The sequence below is a fragment of the Netta rufina genome (genome assembly GCF_964035555.1).
Source record: "Netta rufina genome assembly, chromosome: 6".
Taxonomy (NCBI): domain Eukaryota; kingdom Metazoa; phylum Chordata; class Aves; order Anseriformes; family Anatidae; genus Netta; species Netta rufina.
Window position 1 is genome coordinate 12,175,177 of NC_140129.1, and position 17,290 is coordinate 12,192,466.

A 17,290-nucleotide genomic window follows, 5' to 3' on the forward strand; every position below is an offset into this window, starting at 1 on the left:
GCGGGTGGGCTCGGGAACTAAGGCTCTGCCTGCAGAGGGGACAGCTCCCCACTCCTGTACGGCAGCGTGGGGCCCAGCACGTTGCCCTGACGTGAGAAGGCAATGCAGCTCCCTGGGCAACCGGGAGCAGGTTCAGCAAGTGAGAACACCAGCCCAGATGCAGACATATATTTATCATGAAAGAGGAAAAGAGACGGGAAAGAGGAAGCCAGCCAGGTGTCGATTTGCCACCAGTGCAGCCAGTGATGCCTGATCTCTGTTCTGTGTGGCTCTGGCAGGGGGATGCTGGGGGCAGGAGGTGATGGCATTCGGGTGGCACAGCTACCTGCAGCTGCACTGAGGAAGGCTGCAAAAAGATGGGGCGGCCAGGAGGGACTTTCTGGGCTTTGGGGTCTTGTCCCTGCTGCCAAAAGCCTCCCTGTCCACAGAGGATCCCCCACACAGCAGCCAGAGAGCCGACGAGGGTGGGATTCGAACCCACGCGTGCAGAGCACAATGGATTAGCAGTCCATCGCCTTCACCACTCGGCCACCTCGTCCCCTGCTCCACCCCACATTTGGGGATTTTTTTTTCACTTTTGAGCACAGGTTGCAAACCCACAGATGCTCCATCAGGGTGTCCCCTGTACAGCTGGGCCGTAGGAGTGAGCTATGTGCCTGCCTGTCGCATGGCTGGTGGCAAGCAGGGCAGTGGGGGCTTTGTGGTTTGTTTGTCCCTCTCCATTTTCCCCCCGGTCCCTGTGTTCAGAGGACAACAAAATATAGACTGGGCAGGAGACAGGATTTATTTATTTTTGCTTAAAAAGTGTGTGGTCTAGGCTTTTGTTTGTTTGTTTGTTATTGTAGGTCTACATCTCCTCTACCCTCTCTCCCACCCCTGACCTATGTCCAGAGGGTTTTTCTGCATGATTCAGCACCAGTCAAGCTTGTAAATGAAAGGAGAAGATGGATAGGGCAGCCCCAGCCAGCAGGATATGTACCTCTTTATTTCCCAAATACTCCAGGTTTGGAGACAGTTTGGATCACCTCACAAATGTGAGCTTCCCAGAGATGTGGGTTAGAAGGAAACTGTAGTTCTTCCCAAGAGCAGGGCCACCAGAGAAATGAAGGACTCTGTCATTGCCTTCTCTATCGGGTGTTCAGTGCTCTCATAGCCCCTGGATCTGGTGGTTCTGTGAAGAAAAACAGCCCTCAGGCCAGGCACCACTGGGAGTTGAACCCAGGATCTCCTGTTTACTAGACAGGCGCTTTAACCAGCTGAGCCATGGTGCCCACCTGGCCACAGTGCTGGTCCCCCTGCCCATGGCCCTCAGGGTAGCCCCAGGAGAACCATGTGCCCAAGACAGCCAAGCACTGTGGTACTGGAAACCAGGAGGAAAGCTGAAATGCTCAGGGTGAAGAATGGCCCAACGTCAGTCAGGTGGGGATAGCCCTGACAGATAGGAATGTACCCAAGGATGGCAGCTCCTGGCCAAACAGATGCTGCACATCTCTTCTAGAGGCACTGGAGACTGCAGGTAAATTGGCATTAGCTACCACCATCCACATGGGGCTTCCTTCAAGGTAAAAGAAGATAAAAGTGCAAATGAGAAGCACCACCTTCCATATGCTGCTTTGTGCTGCTACCAGAAGCAAAGGTCAGGATGGGGAAGCAATGCAATGTACAGTGGCCACAGGGGCTGTGCTGGGGATAACCTGCACACCCTGGCTCGTTGGTCTAGGGGTATGATTCTTGCTTTGGGTGCAAGAGGTCCCGGGTTCAACTCCCGGACGAGCCCCTTTTTTGGCACCGCTGGCCTGCAAACACATCCTGGAGGGATACAGCACAGCACAGACAGTGCCCCACAGCCCCACAGCCCCACCACCTCAGGCACAGCCCTCTGCTGCCTCCCTCCCCACCCCGCACCGCAGACCCTTGCTTCCCCGTGCCACAGGGACAAAAGGGACAGGGCACAGCCAGCACTGTAATGGGACAGGGACAGCAGGCTGCGGGCTGTGAGGCAGAAAAAGGCTGGAGATGCTGGGGCTTGAACCCAGGGCCTCTTACATGCGAAGCAAGCGCTCTCCCACTGAGCTACATCCCCTGCCCAGTGCCCACCAGGGGGACCAGGCCCTGGCAGCAGCAGCTGGCCACTGCCTGGCAGCGGCTGAGCCTGGCCAAAGGCGGCTGTGCTGCCCCACAAAGCCTCCAGCCCCAGCATGGGGTGCTGCTTGCAGCAGCTGGGGGATGCCAGGGCCCCCCTGCTCCTTCAGCGCTGCCTGCCTGGACAAGGGCCCAGAGCCAGCCCCCCTGCGTCTGCCCCCTGCCCACAGCAGCTGGGCTCGTCCCAAAAGGGGGGCTCGTCCGGGAGTTGAACCCGGGACCTCTCGCACCCGAAGCGAGAATCATACCCCTAGACCAACGAGCCGCGCTGATGGGGCCCTCTGCACCCTCTGCCCTCGTGCCCCACAGCTCTCACGCCTGCTGGGGCAGCTCCAGCTCCAGCATTTGCCCCACGTGCTTGTTGCCCCGTGACAGCCCCAGGCCCTGCAGCCCCCAAGGGCTGCCCTGCCATGTCCTGTGTGGGGAGGAAAAGCATGGAGATGCTGGGGCTTGAACCCAGGGCCTCTTGCATGCAAAGCAAGCGCTCTACCGCTGAGCTACATCCCCACACTCATGGGGGCCTTCCTGGGGGGCTCTGCTTTTAACAAAGCCTTCCTCCTGCCTCCTCAGACCACACCACTCACCAACACATCAACACAGCTCCCCTGCTCTTCCACAACACACCTGCCTCACAAATCACACCTGCAGCACCACACACTCACCCCTGCCTACTCAACATGCTCTCAACAGCCCTCCTCCCCCTGGACACACACACATACCCCAAAACCAAACGCTCTCCCCTCACAGCGGACACTGCCCTGGCCCTGCTCCCCAGTGCAATCCAAGATCGTTCCCCCATGCTCTCTGGGCCAGGGATCCAGAAAAGATGGGGCTCGTCCGGGAGTTGAACCCGGGACCTCTCGCACCCAAAGCGAGAATCATACCCCTAGACCAACGAGCCGGGGTGCAGCACCCCTTTGCACCCCCACTCTTGCTGACCCACACCTCCTCAGCACTGCCGGGGACACCTCATGCTGCGTTTTTCCACTGCCACAGATCCCAGCAGGGACACCTGCATTAGGTTGCCCAGAACCGCATCCCAGGACCTTTTGAGGATTTCCAAAGAGGGAGGTTCCACCAGGCCTGAAGGCATCTGTCCCAGTGCTGCATCAACTGCACAGCAAAGATGTTATTTCTGATATGTAGTGGGCTGAAGATGGCTGCAGCACAGTTCATGGGTACTGCCAGGTTGGAGCCCCTGGGACTGTGATGGCTGAGGGGTGAAGGTGTGGGGCAGCGAGGGTGGGGGTGCAAAGGGGTGCTGCACCCCGGCTCGTTGGTCTAGGGGTATGATTCTCGCTTTGGGTGCGAGAGGTCCCGGGTTCAACTCCCGGACGAGCCCCATCTTTTCTGGATCCCTGGCCCAGAGAGCATGGGGGAACGATCTTGGATTGCAGTGGGGAGCAGGGCCAGGGCAGTGTCTGCTGTGAGGGGAGAGCGTTTGGTTTTGGGGTGTGTGTGTGTGTCCAGGGGGAGGAGGGCTGTTGAGAGCATGTTGAGTAGGCAGGGGTGAGTGTGTGGTGCTGCAGGTGTGCTTTGTGAGGCAGGTGTGTTGTGGAAGAGCAGGGGAGCTGTGCTGATGTGTTGGTGAGTGGTGTGGTCTGAGGAGGAGGAGGCAGGAGGAAGGCTTTGTTAAAAGCAGAGCCCCCCAGGAAGGCCCCCATGAGTGTGGGGATGTAGCTCAGCGGTAGAGCGCTTGCTTTGCATGCAAGAGGCCCTGGGTTCAAGCCCCAGCATCTCCATGCTTTTCCTCCCCACGCAGGACATGGCAGGGCAGGGCAGCCCTTGGGGGCTGCAGGACCTGGGGCTGTCACGGGGCAACAAGCACGTGGGGCAAATGCTGGAGCTGGAGCTGCCCCAGCAGGCGTGAGAGCTGTGGGGCACGAGGGCAGAGGGTGCAGAGGGCCCCATCAGCGCGGCTCGTTGGTCTAGGGGTATGATTCTCGCTTCGGGTGCGAGAGGTCCCGGGTTCAACTCCCGGACGAGCCCCCCTTTTGGGACGAGCCCAGCTGCTGTGGGCAGGGGGCAGACGCAGGGGGGCTGGCTCTGGGCCCTTGTCCAGGCAGGCAGCGCTGAAGGAGCAGGGGGGGCCCTGGCATCCCCCAGCTGCTGCAAGCAGCACCCCATGCTGGGGCTGGAGGCTTTGTGGGGCAGCACAGCCGCCTTTGGCCAGGCTCAGCCGCTGCCAGGCAGTGGCCAGCTGCTGCTGCCAGGGCCTGGTCCCCCTGGTGGGCACTGGGCAGGGGATGTAGCTCAGTGGGAGAGCGCTTGCTTCGCATGTAAGAGGCCCTGGGTTCAAGCCCCAGCATCTCCAGCCTTTTCCTGCCTCACAGCCCGCAGCCTGCTGTCCCTGTCCCATTACAGTGCTGGCTGTGCCCTGTCCCTTTTGTCCCCGTGGCACAGGGCAGCACGGGTCTGTGGTGCGGGGTGGGGACAGAAGCAGCAGAGGGCTGTGCCCGAGGTATCGGGGCTGTGGGGCAGCAGGGCTGTGCTGTGTCCCTCCAGGATGTGTTTGCAGGCCTGCGGTGCACAAAAGGGGGTTTCTTCTGGGAGCAGTTGCATCCAGGACCTCTCGCACCCTAAGCAAGAACCATACCCCTAGACCAATGAACTTGGGCGTACAGCTGGCCCCCAGCAAAACCCCTGCCCCGCCTCGGCCCCATACAGCGCACAGCCTGGCAGGCCCAGCACAGGGAGGGGGCTGCCCTGGGCAGCCAAGAGCCCTGTGTGGGCTCAGCGTGCCCCCTGCAGCCCCAGAGCAGGGCTAAAAGCTGTCGCTGTGAGCAGGATTCGAACCTGCGCAGGGAAACCCTATTGGATTTCGAGTCCAACGCCTTCACCCCTCGGCCATCACAGCCCCCGGCTGGGGCTGCCTGTGCCCCGTGGTCTGTGAGGGGCATCCCCAGGCAGCCCCTGGTGCCCCCGCGGCCCCCATTCCTGCTGGAGAGGCAGGGACAGCTCCAGCGCCAGCCCTGGGCCCGCTCTGCACCTGGGTGCTGCTGGCAGGGCCTGAGGCCAGCAGGGGCCAGTGGCGGCTCTGCCCCAGCACTGCCAGGGTGGCCCAGGGAGGGGGCCCGGGCAGCTGCACACCGTGGCTCGTTGGGGCCACATCCCCCGCACAGTGTGTGGGTCTTTGTGAAAATCTCATACACTCTCACACTGCTGCCCCACACTGCCTTGTCCCAAGGGGCCTTTCACCCAGACAGACCCTCTGAGGTCCTATTTTGCTGACAATGTTTGCTGCTAACCGGCTGTCTCCTGCCCACACCAAAGTTGCCAGCTCTCCTCCTGTCACAAGCGACTCTCCTGACCCTGCTCCCCACCACGAGCTGCAGCTCCACTGGTCTGCCACGGCTGGTGGATGTCCAAAAGAGAGGGCTCGTCCGGGAGTTGAACCCGGGACCTCTCGCACCCGAAGCGAGAATCATACCCCTAGACCAACGAGCCAGACTAGTTTGGATTGGCAGAAGTCCCATTATTCAATGTCAGGTACTCACAGGACTGTGATGCTACAGCAGGAACTGGGGAAGTTCCCTTGAATCCTGTGATTGTCTGTAGCCGGGCCATCCCTCTTGTTCTTCCCAGGCTGTCATGCTGGCACATCTCCAGGGCCATAGGGACAACAGAACCATGGGGTTTGCAGCAGGGCCAGGTACATCAGGCAGGGGATGAATTTCAGGGGGAGAGTGCTTGCTTTGCATGTAAGGCCCTGGATTCAAGCTGTAGCATCTCCAGACTTCTGTTCCCCTGTAAAGCATCTCCACACTGTGGCTGTGGTGGTAAACCACACTTCTGCATTCCCCAGAGGAGTTATGCACTGTATTCTCGGAGCATCATGGCCTTATACCTGCCTGGTGGGGACATGGTGCTGGTATCACCCAGCTGTGCCAACCCTCACCACTTCCACCAGCCCCTTCCCCACTGAGGAGCAGTAGCTCATACTGTCATTGCTCCTTTTTGTCTCATTTTTCCCCACAGCACATCATTCCCACCAGTGGGACTGTCCCAGAAGCCTGGGTGTCCCCAAACCTGGAGAGGCCACCTGTCTGCATGGTGCCAGGCAGCAGAGCCCCATCCCTACCCTGCCCAGACAAGCCAGGTTGTGGATGCCCAAAAGAAGAGTTTATCCAGGAGTTGAATCAGAAATCCCCCAGGCCATGGTCCCTAGCCCCCTGCCAGCAGCAGGCAAAATCCACCGCTGTGAGCAGGATTCGAACCTGCGCAGGGAAACCCTATTGGATTTCAAGTCCAACGCCTTCACCCCTCGGCCATCACAGCTCCTTGCTTAGTCCCATGGGTGCCTCCTTCCCCCTTGCTAAGTAAGGGTCTGGCTCCAGGGAGGGAATCCCCATAGGCCAGGATGGAGCCATCCATGCTCTCAGCAGCCCCAGTGCCTACAACTGCTTCCCCATGCCATCAGCATGTCCCAGGGCTGGGAAAAAAAAAAATAAATGATGGGGGATATTTCCTGACGGCTGGGCAAAAATAGCCAGGCCCAGCAGGGAGCCTCACCTCAGGGCAAGTAAGGGAAACAGCCTCCAGCAATGCATCCTGTGGAGGCAAAGGGCTTCAAGGGGAAAAGGACAAGCAGGTGCTGGGGGTTTAACCCAGGTGCAAGCGCTCTCCTGCTGACCTACATCCCTTACATAGTGGGGGGGGGGGGGGGGGGGGGTCTCTGCTTTAGGACAGTCTCCACCCCCCGGGACCACATAATGACCACATAATGACAGAATGGCTGGGGTTGGAAGATATCTCAAGGCTGTCCCTAGGCTGCTCCTGGCCCCACCAGCTGCAGGGAGATGACCATGACTGTCTCTCCTCTCCCCTGCCCGGCCACTGCAGGCAGTGGGGCACGTTGTCTCCTGTCATGGTGAGCTCAGCCTGTGTGGGCAAAACTTGGTGCTGGTGGGAGGCAGCGAGGTGTGAAGGATGGGTGTTGGGGCGGTGGGTCCCTGTCCCCGTCCCATCCCCACAGGGTCTGTTTGAAGGCCAGCAGTGCCCAAAAGGGGGGCTCGTCCGGGAGTTGAACCCGGGACCTCTCGCACCCTAAGCGAGAATCATACCCCTAGACCAACGAGCCAGGGTGTGCAGCTGCTTGTCCCTGCCCTGTGCTGATCATTGGGGTGCTGGTGTAGTACTGCCTCTCATCCCCAGTGCTGGTTTCCAGAAGGACCCTAGTGATGTCCCTGAGGAACAGAACAACACCATGTCCTGGGCATGAGGAGGACTTTCACCCCTCTTGGTTAGAGTGAAGGATGTTCCAGGCTCAAATCCTGGAGTACCCCGCTCCTTTTGGGAACCACTGTCCTGCTATGGTCCAGCAAGTGCAGGAGTACCAGGACAGGGGCTGGGCAGGGGTCTGATTTCCCTTGGGAAGATCCCAGGGGACACACAGCACCCCTTTTGGGCAGGGGTAGGTGGGCACCATGGCTCAGCTGGTTAAAGCACCTGTCTAGTAAACAGGAGATCCTGGGTTCGACTCCCAGTGGTGCCTGCCCTGAGGGATGTTTTTCCTCCCCAGCCCCTGGCTGGGGGCACCGCTGAGGTCTGCACCCCAACAACGGGCACCCCCCCAGGTGCCCCTGCTCCTCTGCCTCACCACCCCCATTTGCCCCCTCCCAATGACCAAGGTGTCCTGGCAAATTCAGGGTGCATGTTTTTACTCCAAATCTCATTTCAAGGAAGGACGAGAGACAAGAGACCATCATGGAGACAGCAGGCAATATCTGGAAGTCTGGGTGGGGGCAGGAAGGACTTGGGAGCTGGGGTTCATCTCCGGGGATTGGGGTAGGTGTTGGGGCACCTGCAGCGCGTGAGCAAGGAAGTGCTCCACGAGGAAGAAGGAGAGGGCATCACCTGCTGGACTCGAGGTCCCACAGGTTTCTAGCACCCATCACTGGCAGCAGGAGAGGCGCAGATCATTTAGGGTCGTGTTGTCCCTCTTCAGCCCCCACACAGGCTTAGGGCACTGATGGCTCCACTGAACCCCAGACAGCCCCCAGCCCCCTCAGAGCATGCAAAGCGTGCGTTGGTGGCAGCCGCTTCATCATGCAGCAACCCGTGTGCCACCAACAGCCGCCAGCAGCAAAAGGCCCCGACGAGGGTGGGATTCGAACCCACGCGCGCAGAGCGCAATGGATTAGCAGTCCATCGCCTTCACCACTCGGCCACCTCGTCCCGCCCCGCGCCGCCCCCGCCCCACCGCGCCGCCTGCCCGCCCCGAGCCCGCCGCCCCCCGACACGGGCCCGCCCCGCCCCGCCCCGCTGCAGGCCCCGCATGGGGGCACCGCAGCCAGCGCCCTCTTAGCGCAGCCGGCAGCGCGTCAGTCTCATAATCTGAAGGTCCTGAGTTCGAGCCTCAGAGAGGGCAACGCATTTTAGTCTTTATTTATTTATTTATTTTCTGTGGGCGGCTTTTTGCAACACCCCGCGGTGCGGGCGGTAGTCCCAGGGCGCAGCAAAAATTAAAATAAAATAAAATAAAATAAAATAAAATAAAATAAAATAAAATAAAATAAAATAAAATAAAATGACACGCCATGAAGGCTGTGCAGCCATTCAGTGAGACCTAGACCAGCTGGAGAGATGGGCAGAAAGAAACCAAATGAGGTTTAATAAGAGCAAGTGTAGAGTCCTGCACCTGGGAAGGAACAACCACATGTATCAGTACAGGCTGGGGACAAAATGCTGGAGAGGAGCTCTGAGGAGAAGGACCTGGGGGTCCTGGTGGATGACAGGTTGACCATGAGCCAGCACTGTGCCCTGGTGGCCAAGAGAGCCAGTGGGATCCTGGCGTGCATTAAAAGGAGCGTGGCCAGCAGGTCAAGGGAGGTGATCCTCCCCCTCTACTCTGCCCTGGTCAGGCCTCACCTGGAGCACTCTGTCCAGTTCTGGGCTCCCCGGTACAAGAAAGACAGGGATCTCCTGGAAAGAGTCCGGTGGAGGGCCTCAAAGATGATCCGGGACCTGGAACATATTTCTTATGAGGAAAGGCTGAGAGACCTGGGTCTGTTCAGCCTGGAGAAGAGAAGACTGAGAGGGGATCTCCTCAGTGTATATAAATATCTGAGGGGTGGCGGACGGAAGGATGTAGCCAACCTCTTCTCAGTGGTTTGTGGGGACAGGACAAGGGGCAATGGCTGCAAGTTAGAGCACAGGGAAGTTCCTCAATGACATGCGAAAGAACTTCTTCACGGTGAGGGTGACGGAGCACTGGGACAGGCTGCCCAGGGAGGCTGTGGGGTCTCCTTCTCTGGAGATATTCAAGGCCCGTCTGGACGCCTACCTGGGCAGCCTGCTCTGAGGAACCTGCTTTGGCGGGGGGTTGGACCCGATGATCTTACAGTTCTGTGATTGTGATTCTGTGAAATAAAGTAAAATAAAAAAATAAAAAGACTAAAATGCGTTGCCCTCTCTGAGGCTCGAACTCAGGACCTTCAGATTATGAGACTGACGCGCTGCCGGCTGCGCTAAGAGGGCGCTGGCTGCGGTGCCCCCATGCGGGGCCTGCAGCGGGGCGGGGCGGGGCGGGCCCGTGTCGGGGGGCGGCGGGCTCGGGGCGGGCAGGCGGCGCGGTGGGGCGGGGGCGGCGCGGAGCGGGACGAGGTGGCCGAGTGGTGAAGGCGATGGACTGCTAATCCATTGCGCTCTGCGCGCGTGGGTTCGAATCCCACCCTCGTCGGGGCCTTTTGCTGCCGCCCGGCCCCCTGCCCACAACACCAGGTCTCCGCGGTCAGCCCTGGCTCCCTGCTGCCCACCACCCCCGGCTGTCCGCAGCCAATCTACTAGATTAGAGAGAAAATTTAAAAAAAGCACAGTAGTTGTAGGTTCTGCATAAAAAAAAGGCAAGAGCCAAATTCAAGCCACAGAAAGCATTTATTAGGTACAAAGGACATTTACATGAAACAAGTCAACAAAACTCAGCCCAACAAACCCCAGCAGTAGGAACATCTCAGAGCACGGCCGCTTCAGCTTTAACTTTCTGATTTCCACTGCGAGTAGCAATTGTGCCTTAACACTACATGTAAGAGGAACAGCAAATACTATATGAAAATATAACATTATTTTGGGGAAGTAGCTGACAGATGTGGACCGAATTTCAAATGAAATTAGAAGCAAGTCAGACAAATGATCTCACCTGTCCGGTTATAAATCAGTGTTTACAGTGACAGCAGCAGTGATTTGTATTTCACCAGGTGGCAATGAGAAAAATCTGCTGCTGTTGCAATTTTTTAAAAAAAAGATTACTGTACTAGAGTACTGCAACCATGAAGTACATCTTCACACTATTTACATGGAATCAATATTAAACTAAAACCAAAAGGTCTTCAATTTTCAAAGCTATAGCTGTATAAAAACTAGAGAATGACGGGATTCTGAGCTCTTCCAGAAAGGAAAATCGTTCTTCCGTAGCTGTTTAATGAAGAAAATGCCTTGCATTCCAGGCATGACAATTAGTCTGTAGAATAAGCAACTGATTTAGTTTTAATGCTATACATATTTAACATAACAAAACTGGGGCCCAGCAGCACGAAAGTCCTTCTGGATTTGCATAGAGCACTTAAGTACAAACAAACAAACAACAAAAAAAAACACATCAAAATGTTGTAACTACTTCAGAATGATCACTGATATTCCTAAGCAGCTAAAAACCCTTCAAACCAAGGTGCTGCTGCTGCAAGGTAGCTTATGCATCAAGTAAACACAGAGCTGGGACAGCATCCTGTGGACTGTGTCTGTGGAGACCAATTGCTCTGATGCTCTCAGGGGTCCTTGCTACCTTATTGTTTTCTCCTGGTGAGGTTAAATATAACTACATGCTTCCCACAAAACTATTTTCTACTAACTCCTCACAACAGTATTCTCATATCCGCATTTCTATAGAAATTGAGATCTGATCACAAACAAAAAATCCTGGTCCTACAGCAGCATTGCTCAGCTTCTTGCAGTGTTATGAAGGCAAGGGAGAGAACAAAAGCTAGGTACAAGGAGAGCATCACTACTCTGCACAAACTGATACAGAACTAATATGGACAACCAACTCATCGCCTCTTTCCTGGCTGATTGACAATTGATGAGAGTTGGTAGAAAGGAACAAAACACCGCTGTGTCAGTTTACGGCTTTCCATGACCAGCATCTGACTTGTCTCCACAGCTATGAAACAAGTCAGCTTAAAACGAAGGGATCCCAGACCAGCCAAACCTCCGTTGTGAGCCAAAGGGACACACTGAATGCCCCTGTACATCCTTTCTATGCAAGGCAGCCATGCAGGAGCGGCCCAGACCCTGCACCTGCTATGTTCTTCTCCCAGGACACTTGTTTTTTCCTCTAATGTTAGGCAGGAGTTCCTCTGTTGAATCACTCAGCCCTGGATTTCTTTACCAAGTTTCTTGGTCTGCACATATATCTCATTTCTGCTCAGATATCCACCATGTCCATCAGAGTAGACAGGTGGAGCTCAGAAGCAACCTCACCCTCCCTGTTAGCTCTGAGGAGCCTTTGCAAGTGTTTCAGTCTGTCCGACAGTATGGGGCTTAGGTTGTCCTCCAACAGCTCACATCCTGCTTGACTTCCAGCCTGGACAGAAAGGAGAGAGAGATGAGACTGAGGAAGTTGCGTTATCTAGAACCAACGAGGGACTTCTCAGCTTACTAACTATTCTGCTACTTGAGGATAACCACAGAGGTCAGCCCCCCCCCCAATTCCCAAAGGATGTATGATAAAAATAGCATGTTCTGCTATTTCTGGACCCAGTTTTCCTTTAACTGGGTGAAGCTGACTCCCAACAGTGATTCTCTGAGTTCACTTGTGGCATTATACTGTTAGAGCTGCCAGCAGCAGACAGGAGTTCACCACACGTTAACAGTATTTCATGTCTACAGAAAATACTCCCCTCCCTGGAATTACCGAAGTAATCCCTCCTTATTTTCAAGGTACAATTTCTCAATTCTTCATTTCCCAAGTGTGTCAAACACTGCACAGTCAGGTTATTCCCACTAATGGTTTACAATTACAGCAGGTTTGATGCCTGCACAGTACTCTTCACAGCTACAGTTAAGTTCTCAGCATATTCTTTCTTACCCCTTGAACAGGTGACATGGAACTCCTGATCAACGGACCAGTGATAGCTGGGGTGGAGACCAGGGATTGGGGAAGGTAGAGTGGAAGACCCACGAAGTCTCCAAGGGGCTCAGTGTCCTCAGTTAGACATTGTTGCAACTGTTCTTCAAACCTGCAGAGAAAGATCAGGAGCACCAGTTACGCTGCCACCTGGCTTTGCTCTTGTAACCAGAAGGTAAAATAAGTGTTGGGGGTTCAGAGGTGTCTGCAAGAAGGATCTGATGTTAGCAGTCATTTCCAACACTGACTGACATCCCCAACTGCTATTAAAAAAAAAAAAAAAAAAGAAAAAAAAAGCCATTTTCCACTCATTGTATTGTGTTTTTATCTAGCTGCATGCTGGACATTTTGCCCAGAAGGGTACTCTGAGATGCATTATCAAAATCTTTACTGACATCCAAAAAATTACATCAACTAGCTTTCCCTTGGTAAACTACATGGATGACCTTGTCATAAAAAGCAATTAAGTTTGTTAAGCAGCACCTTCCCTCATGAACCCGTGTTGGCTGTGACCAATGACCATATTGGCCTTCAGGTGTTTTTTAATAATTTTCTCCATAATTTTACCAGGTACTGAAGTAAGACTGACAGGCCTGTAACTGTAAGAAGGACAAGAAAGACAACCCTGGTAATTTGGAACTGATACGCTTGATGAAGGAAGATGAATCTGGAGATAGTCTAAGAAACAACCTAGTTTCTTAGCACTGTTGGAATTCAGCTTCCCAGTGCATTCAGGTTAAAAATTGCTAACAATTGTGGGCTGGAGCTGCAAGGAAAGGATGTTGCTCTGATAACTCACCTTCTGCTTTCCATTTTTTCCTGTTGCAACTGTCTTAACAGCCGCTCCGGGAGAAGGTCCTGGGCCGAGGTTGTGTCTATGAGTGGATCTGCACTGGGAATGCTCCTTTCTTGACTCAAGAGCATGTTCATGCCAGCACCATTTTGTTCTGGCATCATGGAGACACTACGGGGTTTCTTAAAAGAGACAGTAGATTTTATCCTTGACCTGAGAGGGAGAGGGGAACAAAAACAAAACACAGAAATTGTTAAGAGTTTGTTTTTTCCCTACTAGCATAGAAATATCTGGGAGTAAAAAGCAAACAGAGATATAGACTATAGTACAAGGGTCTAACAAACCACCACCACCAAGTGGGACTTGAGAAGAGCAAATCTGACTGGGATTCACTTCAAAGAACTGTACCCATCCAGTATTTGCTATACAAAAGAGCAACAGATAAGCTTCTGAGACAGAAGAGAGGATGGCTTTATTCTAAACAGGGCTAGAGAATTGAGCTAGGCTCCTGAGAGCTCTCAAATCCATTAATACCACATGGACATATAGCTTTAAGGCAGCCTCCCCCCTCAACCATGCATTTTCCCTTACATCCTACAAGGAGATGTACAAAAGCACGTTCTAAGAGAATGTCACGTACTGGTTCATGACATCACAATAACAGGATATGACCGTGACAGAGGCCCTGAGCAACCTCCTCAGAATTCACCAAGCAGCTCTGGTGGCTTTGTGGGCAGCTGAATGCCAGTTGGGCAGCGTCAGCAGCCATCTCACCTCTCATTGCCCTGCCGGATCTCCTCCTGCGTGCGCAGTCTGGCTTGTTCCCACGCATAAGGGATAGCGAAGTTCTGTAAATGCTCCTTGAAGAAGTACACACGAATCTGTCCATCTTCACTTACTGCTTCTGTGAATAAACAGCATTTATTATCAGTACAGATTTTCTCTTCAAAAGGAAAGCTTTAGTATTAAAAAGCCAATATGAGGGAAAATAATGTGTTCCCGTTCAAGTAGATTTTTGTTGTACTCAGCATGTAAAAATAAGGGTTGTCCTGAGCTATTTTACTGCTCAATATACCACATTACTGAGGAAGAGCATAAAATGTTCTTTCATCTTCATTTTAAAAATTCTGGTGCATCTAAGCACAGTGTTCAGCAAGTTCAGTAACCATTTCAAAGGAGACTCTCTATAATTAAGCCTAACAAAGCATGGAAAAAAGTCCACACACTTTTAAATTGAAAGTAAACAGAATTAAAGACAAGCTTCATTAATCCACGGAAGTGTTCGTTAAGAGTGGCAGTCTGCCATCTCAGATGATCTGAGCTGATGTGGCTTGTCAAGTACCAATTATCGGTCTGTGGGTGAATCTAAACACCCTCTGCTCTGCCTGGGAGAAGACTGAAAGACTGACTGTATTTCTCCACACAGAGAGAAGTGTGCTGAACACAAGCTCAAGTCATCATCAACAATAAGTATACACTGAATAGCAGAAAGACATGCAGTAACCACACTCTCATTCTGCAACACGAAAAAAAGATCAAGACCAAAGCTCCATCCCTGCTACATTGATACCCACTCACTCCGATGCATGAATGCACCACTGCCAAGTTATTAAACGTTTATGCAAGAAGTGTCATCCTTGCTGTAGAAGGACATAAGATACCTGGTGCAACAGGCAGTTTTGGTGGTTTCCAGTCTCTTAGCTTATGATCAATGCAGACTGCCAGAATAGCATCCCAAGGGATCTCATCAACAGAAGGCCCGTCAGAGCTCCCCAGTGTCCTGTTTTTCCACTTCTGATACGTTTTGCTTAGCAGATTCTCCACTTGAGACTGGATCAGTGGTTGAGTATGTGAAGAATTAGCGATCTGAGATACATACTGAAAAATCATGTGGCAAACAGGACTCCAAGGAGCTACAAGAAACAAACAAAAACCAAGTAGATTGTGAGAATTTGTGACACAGCCAGACCACGCATACATGAAGTCGATAGCTCAACACAGCGTAGACACTTTTAAGAGAAATGATGCATGCATGTTGCAGCAAAAAGGATGCCACAACATCAAGTACATACCACCTAACGGAGGCAGGTCTAGGTAGGGGATCTGGAAGGACAGCACAGCCTTTTTCAGCCAGGCTAGGTGATCAGGCATGTTCCACTGCAGGTGGGGTAAGAGCTTGTTACCCCCAGGCTCTGAAAACTCAGTAACAGGCCAAGACAAGTCACAAAGATGCTCTGAGGATGCTGCATCTGAAAGAAACTGCAGCACACTGTTGTACAGCTCTATGATGGCCCCGGGTTCCTGAGATGGCAGGCCAGCTAAACGTCTCTCCTTCCAGTCAAGGTAGAAGCGCTTGCCAAATTCACCATCAATCCCATCCTCAATGTACTCCTGAAGGGTCTGACTGCAGATCTTCAGGGAGTTAGGGCACTGGGAAACCAACCAGCCCACAGCTGCAGCAATCTACGACACACAAAACATGAGCGGTTGGAAACCCAACTTCACAGTGATCAAGACACTAATGATTCAATCCCGCAACCTTGTGTTTGATGTAACAGAATTTAAGATTCTATGCAGCAAAATACAAATAGATTATCTCTCAACATTCTCATATGTGCAGTAATTGTTCTCCAGCTAGGTGGTCTCAAATTTAATTCACATGTAGCAGCCTCAGGAGCAGACAGGCAGATGCTGCTCATATAAGGTGCCATTTTGCCATGAAATTCTCTGCTCCAGAATGCTGGGGATGTCAAAAATTTATCTGGGGTCAAGAAAAGATTTGGCAGATTCACAAAAGTTAGCTCACAGGGACTAAACCCAGAGAAGTCAAGCCTGATCCTGGCAGTCCATAAACCACAGAGATGCCAGCTGCAAGGGTTTGCAGGGGAGCATCACCCTGTGCTTGCCTCGTTCCTTGCACATTCTTTCCCTAGGGACCTTCCTCAGCCACTGTGATCAAGGAATACAGTGGCTGGAGCTGCTGTCATGTCAGCTCAGCTGTTCTCAAACATTAACCTCACCCACCTCTCCAACCCACCCTGCTATGTCTCTCACACATGACACTTAGTGTTAAATATCCAAGGCATTAGTAATTAAGGAAGGTTAATTATAAACTAATTGAGTATGTTTTCATGTTCCAATCCACTGTTCTTACCCTTTTTGTTCCTTGTAAGTCATTGATAGAACCTGATAACTCAACAATGATGTAGTCTGAAATAAGCTGGGCTGAAATCAAGTCCTGAAGCATTAAACCTTAAAAATAAAGAAACAAAAAAGAACAAAAAAACCATCACACATACACAGAGAAAGAACAAAATATTTATCTTCTACTCTGACCCAACTGCACGCACTGCATACGTTCCCAGCATGTTTTCCTTCTCCATCCTTCCCCTAGACTCTCAAGATCAAATATTGTGTGCTAAGAACAACTGGAAGCCAAAGAAGAGTTCATCACTTTCCATCATGATCAACTGTTAAAGTCTTTGGATTTCTACCAAAGCTGTGAAAATGCATTGTACTTCACCGTCTCTGTCTGCTAGGCTCTGTATTTGAGATTACACTAGCCACAAAAGTTCTACCTTGAGCATTCACGTTATTTTTACGTCTTAAAAAAAAAAAAAAACAAACAGTTATGTACCTTCTTCAACTTCTTTCTCTATGGCCTCTTCCGCAGTGGGGACTACAACCACTAAAGGAACTATTGGGTGGAAAGGTTTGACCTGAAGCAACTGTTTCAGCTGCAGCAAAGCTGAAAGCCAATAGACATCTTCTTCTGCAACATCTTCACTCCTCACTCTAGGGGGCAGGAGAAGGATGAGTCCACTGGTTCCAAGTAAGTCTTTTTGCATGTTCGCTGCATCAAGCTCAGAGTCAGAGAGCACACCATGTACCACCTATACAAGAAACAAAGATGACAACAGTAAAGTAGCTAAGCAAAGCAATTTTCTGAAATTTACTGAAAACTGCAGTTCACTATTATTAGCATTCAACTTTGATATTAATTACCAGGAGCTCTACAAGTCTTCAGACAATGATTGTAAGAAAGAGATGTCTTCAACGGATGCATGTGAACACAGAAGTGTACTTCAGCACCTGATGTACCTGATTTGGCATTGGAAATTGAGAAGATTGAGGTTCTACTGGTAAACTGTATTTAGGCAGGTATTACTTGATCGACTGGAAACAAGGAGAAATACACACTTTTCTCCAGACCTTTTCAACAACCCTATCCCTGC